Here is a 15,775-nt window from a genome sequence, read left to right on the forward strand (position 1 = left end):
AATTAGTTTAAAATAGTCAAAATATCTGAAGAGCAATGGCACAAGTAAATTTGTCACAACTGTCCATGATATCCAGGCTGGATGGAACAAACTATGTTTCATGGTCAATGAAATGTAGTTTACTTCTACGCAGAGAAGGTTTGTGGGACATTATAGCAAACCCACCAGATGTGAGTAGCTGGGATCCTGCTAATGATGATGATAAAGAAAAGTTACAAGACTTTAAACTGAAAAATGAGCAGGCTTTATGCATCATGGACTGACTCTCTGTGATCAGCAGCTTGTCCATATTCGTGGAGAAGAAAATGCTGCAAACTGCTGGGAGAACCTCAGGAAGATTTATGTTCGGGACAGTGTAGGAGCACATATAAATCTTACGGAAGCTTTTTGAACGCATCTTCAGAGGAATGGAGATATGTTAGTTCATTTAAACTGTATGAAGAGCATTTTTCAAGATTTGCAAGAAAAAGAGCTTATATTTAATGAACTGCAACAAGTCTACATAATATTATCTTCATTAGATCAAAGCTATGATGACTATGTGACTTCGTTAGAGGTATTGCCAAAGAAAGCCTCTCATTAACCGACATTACAGGCAGGCTACTAGAAGAAGCCAGAAGAAGGCGTGGCGTGACGAGCTGAGAGAAGATAAGAAAGAAGAGAAATTATCTTCAAGCTTGAAAGAAACCAGCAAAGCAAAGTAAAGCACCTGGAAGAAGAGAATTTATCTTCGACAGCATACACAATTAAAAAGTGTTTTAATTGTGGAGGCAGAGACATTTGGCAAGATTCTGCAAAAAGAGAAAAAGCCAGAATGTAAAAAAGCCAAAGAAAGTATTTGAACTAGCCACGTTTAGCAACTCTGATGTGAAGAATAATTTATGGGTGGTTGACAGTGGCGCATCCCACTGCATCACAAGAGATAAGACAAAATTTATAAAAATGTCTAAAGCTCTCAACATATATCACTTGCAAATGGCTGGAACCTGAAAGCGAAGGTCAAGGTTTTGCACGTTGTCCGTACATAAACCAGGATATAAAAATGTTGTATGTACCGCAACTAAAGTTTAATTTGCTTTCAGTAAGGGTATTAGATAAATTAGGTTATGTAATTACTTTTAAAGATAATAATTGCATAATTGAAAAAAGATAACAAAAGGGTAACTGCAGCTTTAAATGGAACATTATATGTATTAGATAATAGTAAGAAAGGGAGGCTCAAACTGTATTTAATAATATAAAGCCTCATGATGAATGTATCCATTTATTGCATAGGCGTTTGGGGCATGTAAATTTTAAAATGCTAAAAGCATTACAGTTGAGTTATCTGAAGGAATAAGGTTAAAACCTTGTGATAAATATTTGCGTTGTAATGTTTGCTGTGAAGATAAGAGCAAAGTATTGCCTGCAAATAGGCTAAATGGTTTCAAAACAAAAGAACCTTTAGAAGTGGTATTTGCAGACATCATAGGTCCAAAGAAACCCAGTATGGGGTGCTAGATATATACTGAGCATTATGGACCATTATTCTAGATATGGGTTTTGCTATTTAATGAAAAGAAAAACTGAAACATATCAACATTTTTCAATTGGCTTAGGTTTGCTGAAAGAAAGTCTAAGCGTAAACTGATAACCCTGGTGACAGATAATGGCACGGAATTTATTAATAACAAATTCCAGAACAGAATTAAGGTAGCTGGAATAGAGCATAAAAGTCTGCTCCATACAGGCCAGAACATAATGCTTTTATTGAAAGAAGAGGCCAAACACTACAGGCAATGGTTAGAACAATGTTAAATGATTCTGGGTTACCTGATTCTTTGTGGGGGAGGCTACAATGTGTGCTAATAACATATTGAACAACGTTGTTAATACAACAACAGGTGAAATACCATTTACCAGATGGCATGGCAGGAAACCTGATCTAAGTTACCTGCACACATTTGGTGCACCAGCATGGGTGCATATTCCTGCACAACTCAGAAAAAAGGGCAACATAGAGCTAAAGATTTTCTTCGTTGGTTATCAGGCAAACCATAGGGCATATAGATTTTGGGAGAAAGGCACATCTAAAGTGTTATGTAGTGCTAGTGCCCAATTTCTAGAACATGAAGGATGGGAGAAATTAGAACAGGATGCCAATAAGATGTAATTATTGAATCCTATAGAAATCCCATTAGTTATCCCTGTAACTTTAAAAATAAAGTAAAGAGACAAATACAGGATGAAATAGTGCCCATAAAGGAAGAAACAGATTCAATAGCTGAACAGGATGAGGAAGATGAACAGGTAGTAGTTCAACAAGTCCTCCTGTAAGCCCTGTAATTCCCAGAAGAACTACACGTGTATTTAGACCGCCTGATAGGTACCAGGCTAACACAGTGTGCCAGATTAATCAAGTTCCTAATTCTGTTGAAGAAATTAAAAGTATCCTAATAAGGAAAAGAAAAATGGTATGCAGCAATGAATAAGGAACTGAATTCATTAAGAGATATGAAGGTGTATGAAAATGCCAAATTACCTGCAGGAAAGAAATCCATTGGCTGCAAATGGATATTTAAGGTAAAAATAGATAAGGATGGTAATTTAATCCATAAGGCAAGGTTAGTAGCCCAAGGTTTTAGGCAGAATGCTAATGACTATGATGAGGTGTTTGCACCTAGTCTTAAGGCAACAACCTTGAGGCAGCTTTAGTGTGGGCAGCTAGTAAAAACTATGTAGTTAACCATCTAGATGTGGAAACTGCTTACTTGCCGCCCATTAAAACATATTATTTATATGAAAAAAACCTGTTGGTATTAAAAGTGAAAATAAGGATAATAATGATTGTTGGTTGTTAAAGAAAAGCCTCTATGGTCTAAAACAATCAGGCTATGAATGGAACCAGTATATTGTAAAGGAACTAGACAATATAGGATTTAAAGCTGGTTTAGCCGATCCATGTCTGTTTAAGAGGAAACAAATGGGAAAGTATCATTATTATTACTATTCACAGATGACATTGCTTTGATAACTGAAACTAATGATGAAGCTAATAAAATAATAGCATCATTAGGAAGAGAATAAAGATCAAGCAATTAGGGAGATAAAGAAGTATCTCGGTTTGAATATAAAGAAAACAAGGAAAGGTTTTAAGATATCTCAGGAAGATAAGATAAGCAAATTGCTAAAAGATTACAAGATGGAGCTTTGTAAGCCAGCTAAGACTCCAATGAGTCAGGAGTTTAGCAACACTGATGGACAAAGTCCGGAGTTTGATAGGTGATTTATCAATCTTTAATTGGTAGTTTGAGTTATATTAGTAATTGGTCTAGACCAGATATATACGTACTGTGTGAATCAGTTGGCTAGATTCAATTCTGCACCATGTGAAAGACACTGGAATGCAGCTAAGAGGATATTAAGATATCTTAAAAGACAATGAATTATTCATTGTATTTAGAACCAAAGGGTGATTTAATTTTGTGTGCTTATGCAGATGCTAGTTTTGCATCGAAAGAGACACTAGAAAGTCGACTTCAGGAACAGCCATAATGCTGGGTAAAACATTAATAGGCTGGAAGTCAATAAGACAACAGCATATAAGTTTGTCTACTATGGAGGCAGAATTCTCCTGTTTATCATTGCTATGTACAGAATTAATAATGTATAAACAAATGTTAATTGATATAGGTATAACTGTAGATTATCCTATAATTATACATGAAGATAATCAGGCAGCTTAATTCAAATGGCCACAAATATTGGAGTAAAAACAAGGAGCAAGCATACAGATCTAAGATACCTAAGCATTGAGACAATCTGTAAGAAGTAAGATGATTCAGCTAGAGTACTGTATGTCGGAGGACAATTTAGCTGATAATTTTACTAAAGCCCAAGGTGCCAGTAAGCACCAGGAGAGTTGTGAAAAATATGGGATAAGATTGTAAAGGTATTATATATTTATTTCACCCAAAGGGAGTATGTTAGGTATAACATTGATACCAAATATGGTTTGGGTGAATAAATATATAAAACTTAGATATCATGGTTTAAGTGATTATCACTTTAAGCACAATGCAGCAGGCAATTAGCCGATTAAGGTGCGGTTAGAAGTTACAATATAAGGAAGCATTAGAAGCTGGAAAGCTTACTGTGGTTTACTGTCTGTTACTGTCTGTAACTGTGAGCTGGCTGTAACTGTGTGCTGCTGCGAATAACTGTGATTACTGACTGTGAGTGCCTGTGACTGAACTGTTATTGTTTGCTACTGTTTGCTGAATATCCAGCGTTTGTTTCTCTGGAGAGTGAAACCGGAGGAGGAGGAAGATATCTTTATCGGCTGATAAAGATATTGCAAGGACTCTTAACTTGGACTATACTAGTGAGTCTTACTGGATGGAAATACTGTGAATGACTTAATGGACTGAATGACAATGCTTAAACTCTAACTGGATTAAAAACTATTTAAACTACAAACAGTGTTTGTGTTCAGTGTGTGTATACTCTGGGGCCCTTCCGCTCTCCTTTGGCTGCCTGGCTTGACTACTGCTGAAATACTCTGCTAGGGGTTAATCCCCTCAAACCCTAACAAGCTCCACTTCTAGTTCACCGCACCACACTAAAATAGTAAAAATATATTTAATCCATTTTCCTTCTTTTCTTTCCTTGGTGTCACATTTTAATGCACCGTCTTTATCATGTCTCATCTTATTGTAGTTAGGGGTTGGAAATGTTTGCAATGATCCCAAAGTCTCTGAATCTCTTACAGGGCTATGTAACAATATCAAGGAAAATTAAATAAAGCCAACCTAGGAGTCAGAGGGGATGGTCCACAGGACTGGGTAAAAAGCCATAAGTCCCCACTCAGAAGAACAGTCCATTTCCTCAGAATCAAAATTTGAAACGCAGATTGAAAGGTGTAAAGTATGTGTTGTTTGGAAGATACTGGAACTTGAAAGCTGCAGCCTTTAATTTGGGGTTGGAGTAGCAGGTACAGCTGAATGGATAGATTTTGTGGGCAGGAAGAAGGCCCAGTTTGGTGGTCACAAGCCTTGAGGCTGAGACACTCATTTCCAGTCCTGCTGTAGGCACAAAGCTATCTCAGAGACCTTGTCCTGTCCTCTCAGGCCTTGGAAAGGGGAAATGTTTTCAAAAAACCTTGCCAAGGAAACTGGTGGGAAGCAGGAATATAGGTTAACACCCCAAAACCTACTTTTGCAACTGAGCAAACATTGAAGAGTGAAGCCTGACCTGTTTAACTTCTCAAGATTAGAGAGGTGTTATGCTTTAATTTTTTATGAAGTTCTTGTTTCTGTGCACAGCCGCTAAATTATTTCAAGCTTCATTCTATCAATAGAATAATGAAACATGGAAGAATAACTGGAAACATCCACTCTCCTTGCTTCCAAACCACACCTAGGTAGGAGAGATTCTGTCTGTCTGCATCCTTGCAGAGCCAAATCTCACTAGACGGAAGAATCTCTCTGCGCAGCTTTCCAATCTCCACAGGAGTTAGATTTATTATTCCCAAACATTTTGGATAAAAGACTTGGAAGGCACTAGTTTGTAGAATGGGCATTGGTAGAAGTTACCGTGAATGCCATTTCTATGCTGCAAGAGAGGCCAGGATGGGTTGACTCCTTCCTATGATGTCATAGCTGAGTCTGTACTAAGATATAAAAGCCAGCCCCCGGGAGAGACCCCAGCTTTGGCGAAGATACTTGACAGACTGAAAGGTGTCTCTGAAAGCCCAAAATAAATACAGAAATATGTCTTACCCTCTCCGGACGAATCAAGGGAGGGGTTGGGCTCTCTCGCAGCATAGATAGAAAGGGTGTTCACGGTAACTTCTACCAACGCCCATTCTCCTCCATTCTGCATTGAGAGCCCAGGATGGGACATACCAAAGCTTGCATGTCCACGGGCGGGTCCTCGTCTCGCTCATCACACCAACTGTGGAACCACTCGTTGAAGCACCCGTCTGCCGAAGGCTGCAGTCGCCAAGGCAAAAGCATCCAGACGGTGGTGTCTGATGAAGGGAGACGGGGATGTCCACGTGGCCGCACGACAAATCCCCAAGGATGCTTGGGTTGCCCAGGCAGCAGAAGTGGCCGCGCTTCTGGTAGAGTGCACCGTCAGACCTCGGGGAACTGGAAGGGCTGCAGCTTTGTAGGCCTGCTCAATGCAAGACCTGACCCACCTGCTAATAGTAGGAGAAGAGGCCTTGTGCCCCAAGTGAGAAGGGAAAAAGGAAACAAACATGGCTTCCGACTTCCTGAAGGAGGAAGTGCGCTTAATGTATATTCTAAGAGCCCTTCTTACGTCTAGTGTGTGCCACTGCCGCTCTGTCATGGTGCAGGAGAGGACAGAAGTCAGGCAAAACAATGTCCTGGGACCTGTGAAACCAGGTGTTAACCTTCGGAATAAATGAGGGGTCCAGATGAAGAACAACCCTATCATCGTGAAAGGAACAAAGGTCCTGTCTGATGGAAAGAGCAGCAAGCTCAGAAACCCTCCTGGCAGAAGTGATGGAAACAAGGAACACTACCTTCAGAGCCAGGAAACGGAGAGACACTGTTCTAAGGAGTTGTAGGAGAGAGCTGGCTCTTTTTGGTGTTGATGGAAAATCCGTGGCTCTGGAGACACGACAGGGTAATTTGCAGATCCCGATGGGCTGCAAGGATGGAAGAGGAAAGAATCAAAATGTCGTCCAAGTAGCATTGGATCCTCACTGGAATAGAACGCAGAGATGCCACCAATGTTGCCAGAACCTTTGTGAAGACCCTTGGAGCCGATGAGAGGCCGAAGGGAAGTGCTCGATACTGGTAATGGGTATTCTGATAACAGAAACGGAGAAACTGGCGATGATGAGGCCAAATTGGGATGTGGAGGTAAGCCTCAGTGAGATCAATGGAAGAGAGGAGGTCGCCCTCCCGAATGCTCTCTAAAATAGAATGAAGAGTCTGCATTTTAAATCGCCTGTATTTTGGTTGAGAAATTTTAGATCAAGGATGGCTCACCACCCACCTGAGGCTTTGGGAATGATGAAAAGGCGAGAGTAAAGCCCACGTCCCCATTGAGACAGGGGAACAGGTTGAATAGCCCTGATTTCAAGAAGGTGCTGAATGGCCTGATTCATGAGGGCTTGCCTGGAAATGTCCTGAGACACAGGACAGATCAAAAAATTTTTGCGGGGTGGGGTTAGGAAGTCCAATTGTAACCCTGACCTAATAGTGCTGAGCACCCAGGCATCCATCGTTGACTCCTCCCATTTGGAGGCAAAGAAGGCTAGGCGACCTCTGATGGGTGGGGAAAATGAGGGATTACTTAGAGCAACGGAAGGAACGACCCCCTCCCCCCCAAAAGGGCCGTTTACCAGTAGAAGGTTGTTGCCTGCCAGATGTTTCCGCCCGTTGGTCTTGGCGTTGGGAGTATAGCCTGTGAGAGCGGGGGAAGCGAGATGAGGTCTCCGCTCGGAAGGCAGGAGGGCGATAAGGAGCAGGGCGATAGTCGGCTTTTTTCCCAGAGGAAGAGAGAATTTTACGTTTATCTCTGGTTTTGATGAGATAAGGTTCCAGAGCATCGCCAAAAAGCTTATCACCTGCGAAAGGAACTGAAGCCAGCTTCCATTTTCGGCGTGACTCCGCCTGCCAATTTCGGAGCCATAAAAGTCTTCTTGCTGCTACAGAAGATGCCAAGGCCTTGGATGCAAATTTGGCGGAATTGAGAGTGGCATCCGCAGTGAATTCCGCCGCTGCTATAATCTTATTAAGGTCTTGGTGAGACCGAAGGTCAGAAGCAGGCAATCTATTCTGGAGTTGGTGCAGCCAACATATGGATGCCCTGGTGAAGAAGGATGCTGCTGTTGAAGCCCGAACAGCCCAAGCAGCAGCCTGGTGATTGCGCTTGAGGGTCTGTTTGGAACGTTTATCATCCGGTTTCAGGATATCTTCTGGCTCCGTGGGAGTGCCAGAAGATGAGAACGAGGCCAGAACCGGAATGTCAACAGAAGGCACTGCCAGGGCATTGTCCAGAGCTGCGCTGACATTGTAGAAACGCTTATCTAGAGAAGATGGGCGAGGACCTCCCGAAGGAGAAGCGTATTGTTCCTTGACCATGTCCAGGAACAAAATGGGAGAAGGCAAAACCTCTGCATGCACTACAGGCTTGGAGAAGAGCAAATCCCCTTGGCTAGAGGGATTTCCTTGTGGCTCAGGAGCCACTTCCTCTGGTGACAGCTTGGCAGTGACCAAGGCCTTGCTGAGTAATGGTCTGAGGAGAGTAGGTTTGAAGACCAATGCAGAGGATGTCTGCTCTGGGCAAGAATCCTCTTCCTCTGAAAGATTTTGGTCAAAAATCTCACCCTCTTCACACTCTGAGAGGAGTAACTGTGTTCAGATGGTGAAGGCCTTCCTTCCTCATCAACCTCCTCCCATTCTGGTAGAGAAGAATGGACCCTGAGGTCCTGAGGCCAGTGTAAATCAGGATGATGAGGCAAGGAACTTATAGATTGAGAAGGGAGAAGGGCCTGAACCCTTTCCAGAGGTTGAAGAATTTGCTTGAAGCCTTCAGCCAATCCCTGCCTAATGGCTGATGAGACTACATCTTGGATATCCCTTGGTCTATGCTCAAAGGTAGAGGCAGAAGGCCAAAGGCCTGCTGCTGTGGGAGTGAAGGTGGCTTCAGGCCTAGACTGAGGAGAGGTTCGAGGCCTGGAGGGAGGGGGAGGAGCATAGGGCACAGAAGCCTGTTGGAAATAAGGCCCAGATCTGCTTAAATCCTGAGGATCTGACTACAGCAAGAGCCTCAAGAGACCAGGATGGAGGATGGAAAGGCTCATAGATAACTTCTCCTCCCCTGGGAGGGCTTAGTTGGGGCCCACGAGTATCACCTGAAACATACTGTAGTTGCACTCCCTTCTGTTGAATAGTTCTGTTGAACTGCCTCTCTAGAGCTGCATGTCTGCACTTCTCTGCCCTCAATTCAGCCTGAGTTGCCTTCTTAGGGGCTAGAGCCTTAGCTTTGATTTTAGCAGCCACCTCCCTCTGGACTGATTGGGTGCATTGCCTACGTCTTTTTCTCCTATTGGGCTTAAGAGACTATTCCACTGGGGGGGAAAGCTCTGCCAGAGCCTTATCTTGCTCGATTTGTAAAATAAAGGCTCTTGCATTGGAAAGAAGCTGTTTAAAAATTTTTCTATTAAGCCCCTTAGGGTATAAACGGCCCCTGGGCTTACAAAATGGCCACTCACCTCGTGGTGGAAGGCTTGAATCCAAGATGGCCGCTGACTACAGGAAAACAGGCTCCAAGATTGAAGAATCGCTCCTTAGGAGGCTATACAGAGCCCCGAGCAAAGTCAGCAAGGGAAAAACACAGCAACCAGCTACACGATCAGCTGGCTTGAGCTCTTATCAGTTTGCCGATCGTGTTTACAATCCCTCCAAACTGCAGGCGTGGGGGAGGTCTGCAGACGCTGCCCAGCTTGCCTGCACAGAGCTCTGTAAAGCTGCTCCCAACGTTGCAGGACAGTAAAAAAATAATAATCCAGGAATTTACTGACAAATCTGCTGATTTTAATAACTGGTAACATCCTGGAAAACAAATCTGTGAACACCTAGAAGCAAACAAAATAATAACCAGTAGCCAACATGGGTTGAACAAGAACAGATCCTGCCAAACAAACTTTTATTTCATTCTTTGACAAATTGACTAAATTAGTGGAGCAGTGAAATGCTGTGGACATTGTATACTTAGATTTCAGTAAAGCATTTGATAAAGTAGATCACAAGCTACTTCGGGGAAAGCTAGAAAAATGTGGGACAGACAGCACCACTACAAGATGGATTCCTAAGTGGCTGACAAATTGTACTCAACATGTAGTCCTCAATGGAACTACACCCACATGGAGGGAAGTAAGCAGTGGGGTATCCCCAGATTTAATTTTAGACCCAGCACTGACCAAAATCTTCATAAACTATCTAGACAAGGGAATAGAAGGGGAACTCATCACGTTTGCAAATGACACTAAACTGGCAGGAATTGCCAACATCCCAGAAGACAAGCTCAAGATCCAAAAAAAAGACTTGACAGACTTGAACAGTGGTCCCTATCTAACAATATGATATTACACAAAGCAAAGTTTTACACTTAGACAAGAAAAGCCAACTGCATAGGTATAAATTAGGTGAAACCTGGCTTAATGCCAGTAACTGTGAAAGGGATCTTGGAGTCCTAGCGGACAATCACTTAAATGTAATCCAACAGTGAGTGATAGCAGCCAAAATAACCAATACAATCCTAAACTGCATTAATAGAGATACAATTAAGATCATGTGAAGTTATAGTATTGCTTTACAAAACCTGAGTAAGACCACACTTGGAATACTGCATCCAATTCTAGTCCCTCCAGAGTGACTAGACTAGATACTCTGGAAAGGATGCAGAGAAGAGCAACAAAGATGAATAGGGGGCTGGAGGCTAAAACACATGAAGAATGGTTACAGGAATTGGGTATGTCTAGTCTAATGAAAAGAAGGACAAAGGGAGATATGATAGCAGTATTCCAATATTTGAGTGGATGCCATACAGAAGAGGGAGTCAAGTTGTCTTCCAAACAAAGCACCATAGACAGGATGAGGAACAACGGATGGAAACTAATGAAGGAGAGAAGCAACTTAGGGTCTCCTGCTTGATCAGGAGGTTGGACTCAAGATCATCAAGTCCCTTCCTGTTGTATATAAGTTCTTCAGGAGCAGCGTGACAGCTTGTTATGATATGTACAGAATAACCCTTGAGTAACAAGGATATGCACATGGAAAAGTTCATGAGAGTAGTTATGAATAATTATTCAGTCACACACAGATACACTAAATTGAGTTAAAGTTTACTTTAAGAAATAGCACAGTCCAATAAACGGTCCAGGTCATATACGTTTAACAGTCCAAATAATATCCAATTACAAAGTCTTCTTACCGGTTGCCTTTGTCATTTACAATAAACAAAGATATCAAAGTATAAGCACAACAGAGAACCTTAGATAGCAAAGAATGTCAGAGAGACAGAATGTCAGAGAGAGCAAGCCATGACCTCTAGCTCCCTCTTATGGCAATTTGCAATACAGTCAACCAATCGGAATCAATACAGTGATTTTTTTCTTAAAGCCACAAACATACATTGTTGGTTTATATATTGCCAACCCAACTAATTGGTGGACAGATTCCTAACACAGTTGATTGGCTGCCATGTCTTACAGCACACTATAAAAGGTGCGGTGTCAGACAGGCTCAGCTGTCGCCTGTCAGCCGCATTTGTTAGCCTGCGATTTGACTTTGGAAACCCTGTTAGCTTATAATAAAAGGGTTATCCTTAACGCCTGGTTGTCTCGGTTATTTCCCATGTTAAATTTAACACTTCTTGATCTTTTCAGATTAATTGATTGGTTCATCTTGAAAGCTGGATCCTTGAATTTGCTGTTGACTATAGTGTAGTGGTGAAGGCAGCAGGTTAGAGACAGAGAAACGCTCAGGTCCAGTCCCACCTGAAGGGCAAAAGCATCTGTTCAACTTTGGTCAGTCCACTCAGGTCTAGGAAGCAGGAAAAGGGGGGGGGGAGAACCACTTCCAAAAACCGTTGCCAAGGAAACTGCAAGGCCAGTCATCAAGACTGACACAAAGGCATCTAAAACGGAGCTAGGTAGAGTCACCTTTCACTATTTCACGAAAAGGACCTGCTGTCATGTAAATTACTGAAAACATCTTCCAAATGCCAGAGTGGAGCCTGAACAAACGTGTTTTTCCACTTCAGGTCGCTAGATGGCGGTCAGGCAACTTCTTTGCTGAGAAAGTCATCCACACTTTAGTGCTTGAGCTTAAAAAAAAAGGAGATTTTCAACCATAGAGTATTGCAATGAAGCACAGGGGAACTTCCTCTCCGGATGCGTCATGCGAGGAAGGTGGAATGCAGAGCGGCTTTTCTGATCTTCCCAGGATGGAAGCAGCGGCTGGCGGGTGAGTTGGGGGCAGCAGGTGGGAGGGGAGTCCGGGAGCAAGTCGGGCTGTTCGGTTCCCTCCACGGCCTGGAAGCAGAGAAGCAACTGGGCTGAAGCGTGTCAGCTGCAGGTTCCTTCCCTCCCCAGATCGGAGCCCGCTGGGGCTGCACGCTGTGAAACTGGTGGCTGCAATTCTCTGCTGGCGGGAAGATTTAAAAAGCCTGTTTCAAGTGAAGGTGGATCCTTTGGGAATGGCTCCCCTCCAGAGGTTGTGGGGGCTCCGTCACTGGAGGGTCTTCAGAGGAGATTGGACAGCCGTTTGTTCGGAATGGAATAGGGTCTCCTGTCTGAAAAGGGGATGGACCAGAAGATCTCCAAGGTCCCCCAAAACTCAATTATTCTGTAGTGGACCTGATGTTTTTCGGGCAACAAGATCGGATTGAGCTGCTTCTGGGTCTTTTCTGAATAAATGGGGTTGGGATAGCTTAGCCCAATACATTGCTTGGGGTTTTGGGTTTGAAATCCTCCCCGGGGGTTGAGCAATGTAGCCTTTTGCTCTTCTAAAGGTCCTGGGTTAACCCTATTATACCCTAAACGTCCTGTCCTTCTTAATCCCACCAACTGGAGCTAAAGGTATTTGTGAGTAGTCTTTCTCAACGGGCACAAAATCTCCACCTCTAAGAAGTTCAGGCATCTGCTGGGGGCAGTTGGGGCCGTTTCCTGCCTTTGTAAAGGTTTTTTTCCTTCCACTTTTCCTTGGGGAAATATAATAATCTGCCTCTTTTAACATTCCCCAAAATATTTCATTCTTCTGGGGCTTCCCACAAAATTAATACCAAAGATTAAAATCAATGACACAAGGGGAAGGCTCTCTCTCTCTCTTTCTCTCTTTCTCTCTTTCTTTCTTTCTCAGAAAGAACCCTTGGGAGTCTTGGCTACTCCTTTTATTTCTTCTTTTTAGAAATCCGGACTGGTTTATAAACGAGTGCCACCCGGGGCAGAGGATTCCCTTTGGGCACCACCCCTTCTCCTCTTACAACTCCTTGGCCAGCTGTGGTGAGGTGGGGAGACCCTCAAATGAGCAGCCGCCTGCCCCATGCATGCCTTTGCTGCACTTTGGAGCTCGCTTGAGGAACATCTGGTCCCTCCACAGCCGGCCAGGGGGTCGTGAGAGGAGAAGGAGGGGATGGAGGAAGGTCGCCTGAAGGGCAGCCTCCACCATGGCGATCCTCAGCCAGCCTGAATTTCCAAAAAGAAGAAATAAAAGGAGTTGGCGAAGAGCCCCAAGGAGAGCTAGCTGGCTTGGCCCAGCAACGACTTTCTGAGAGGGAGACAGAGACTGGGGGGGGGGAGAGAGAGAGCCATTGAGAGACACACAGAGAGAGATACACAGAGAGAGGGGAAGATAGAGAGGGAGGGAAAGAGGCAGAGATATACAGAAAGGGGGAGAGAGAGAGACATAGAGAAGTGTTTTGTGGCTGGGTAGGGGGTCATGTGACTGGGTGGAGTGAGTGATATCGAGGTTTTTGTTTTGTTTTTCCCAGTGGGAAACGGTTCCATATGGCTCTTTTAGTGTTTAAGCTTGCAGACCCCTGGGCTAGTGGTTTCCTGTGAAAGTTTCCATGGCCTCAGAAGCCTGTTGACGCCTGAACTTCAGCCTTGCCATCTCAACAGATGAGCAATCATCAAATTGATCAGATTCCTGATTAACTTTAGCGCAGAAGGTTTGACTGTAACCACTCTGAGGTTTTTTTCAGGCTGGAAAGACATGGATTTTCTCCATATTGTGTGTGTGTTATTTCTCTCTGAAATCTCTCTCTCTCTCTATTGATGAACAACAATATATGATATATCACATCAGGTCATCGTTTATTTTATAAAATGAAAGCCAAAACAAAGAAGTCGTGTGTGGAAAATGTATGATTCAATAATTTGTAGAACCAGCAACAACGAGAAGTAATTCTTTTCTGTGTGACTTTCTCAGTCTCTTGCAGCGTTGTGGAGGAATTTTGGCCCATCTTTTTTACAATGTTGCTTCAGTCCATTGAGGTTTTTTATGCACAACTCTCTTGTGGTCCCGCCAATCGGGTTGAGGTCTGGACTTTGACTGCCATTGCAACACCTTGATCCTTTTCTTTTTTTAGCCATTCTGTTGTAGATTTCCTGATGTGTTTGCAACCATTGTCCTGTTGCATAATCCCATGTCAGCCTAGCTTTAGCGATTGGACAGATGGCCTCTCTTTTGACTAGAATACTTTGGTATACAGTTCATGGTCAACTCAATGATTGCAAGGTGTGCAGGTCTTGCGCCTGCAAAACAAGCCCAAATCATCACCTCTCGACCTCTATGTTGGCAGTTTGTATGAGATGCCTTGTGCTGATATGCTGTGTTTGGTTTTCGTCAAACGTATCACTGTGCATTATGGGCAAATATCTCCACTTTGGTGTTGTCTGTGACAAGGACAGTGTTCCAGAATCATGTGATTTGTTCAGGTGCAACTGTGCAAACCTCAGCCATGCTGCTATGACCTTTTTAGAGAGAAGAGACTTTGCCTTGTGTAGCCCTTCCAAACGAAGCATACTTGTTCAGTCTTTTTCTAATTGCAATTTCATGAATCTTAACATTTAGCATGGTAACTGAAGCCTGTAGAGTCTGAGATATAACTCTTTGTTTCTTAACAATTCATCAAGGGCACTTTATTAGCAGTAGTTGACTGGTACTTCACCTCATTAAGCTATGGAAGCACTGAGAAATTTCCTACTGGTGAGACAATTAAGCAGTAGTTGTGGTGCTCCATCACTTGGGGCTTTTCAGAAGAGGCGAGACAACCGCTTATCTGAAATGTTGTAGGGTCTCCTCAGTGGTGGGCTGCTGGGTGATCATGTGAGTGCCTGGGCGTGGCCAACTCGACGTCACTCACCACAACTGGCCCCGCCTCCAGCCTTAACAAGATACAATATTTATTTAGTACTACTGAACATCACTTAACAGTGGCAAGGAAAATCACAAAACGGAGCAAAACTCACTTAAATCTTGCTTAGCAATGGAAATTTTGGCTCAGTTGTGGACATAAATCAAGGACTACCCCTAATGAGAATGTAGGATAAGAAGCCTACTTTGCTCACTCCTTTGGGGTCACTTTCAAGAAACATTTCAAGATGACAGATTTTGGGTGCAGGTAGTGGTGGTGTTGCCGAAGCTGGTGTTGGTTTGTGGGGCAGCCGTGCTCGGCCGAGGGCTGCCAGAAGGAGGTGGGGAATCTGAACAACGGCAGCGCTCCTGGCGAGAAGGTCCTTTGGTAGCTTCTCACACGAGGAGGCGGGTGCTACCTGGCTGCCTTGGGAGCGAGGCGGAATAAAGAGGCCCACCGGCAGGCCAAATTTTCGCTCCCTCACTTGCTTTGCTGTGCTGGCTCTTCTTTTGCAAGCTGCCTTTTTTCTCTTACCAGCGTCCCTCATCCCAGAAGCACTCTCCTCTCTGCTAGCATCCACCCCCTTCTTCCTCTCCCTCCCCACTGCTCCACGGCTGCACTTTTTATAAAGGACTTTTAATGAAACTCCAATGTAATGGCCAAGATACAATCCTGAGCCAAAAAATCCTCAGCTCTCCCCTCCGCACCTGGCACGTCTTCTTCATCTCACTAAATTGGGCCAAGAGCCTTAGGGAGGATGAGAAATTTAACGGGTGGGGGGAATGACAGAGGGTGGGGGGAATGACAGAAAGGTAACAGAGCGAGGTCCGTGAAGTAAACTCAAGTTTCTTAACTTGGACTAGCAAAAGGTGGCGGAGGCAGCAGAGAATACAAA

General features: G+C 43.6%; 1 protein-coding gene across 1 annotated transcript in view; it reads right to left on the reverse strand.

Annotated features, from left to right (window-relative positions):
* The window catches only part of LOC113426492 (uncharacterized), an 807,865-nt gene that overhangs the window by 583,442 nt on the left and 208,648 nt on the right, over window positions 1-15,775 (reverse strand). The window lies entirely within an intron of this gene.

The sequence above is a fragment of the Notechis scutatus genome, chromosome 2 (assembly GCF_049901735.1).
Source record: "Notechis scutatus isolate UNSWTSFEM ecotype Mainland chromosome 2, rNotScu1.2, whole genome shotgun sequence".
Classification (NCBI taxonomy): domain Eukaryota; kingdom Metazoa; phylum Chordata; class Lepidosauria; order Squamata; family Elapidae; genus Notechis; species Notechis scutatus.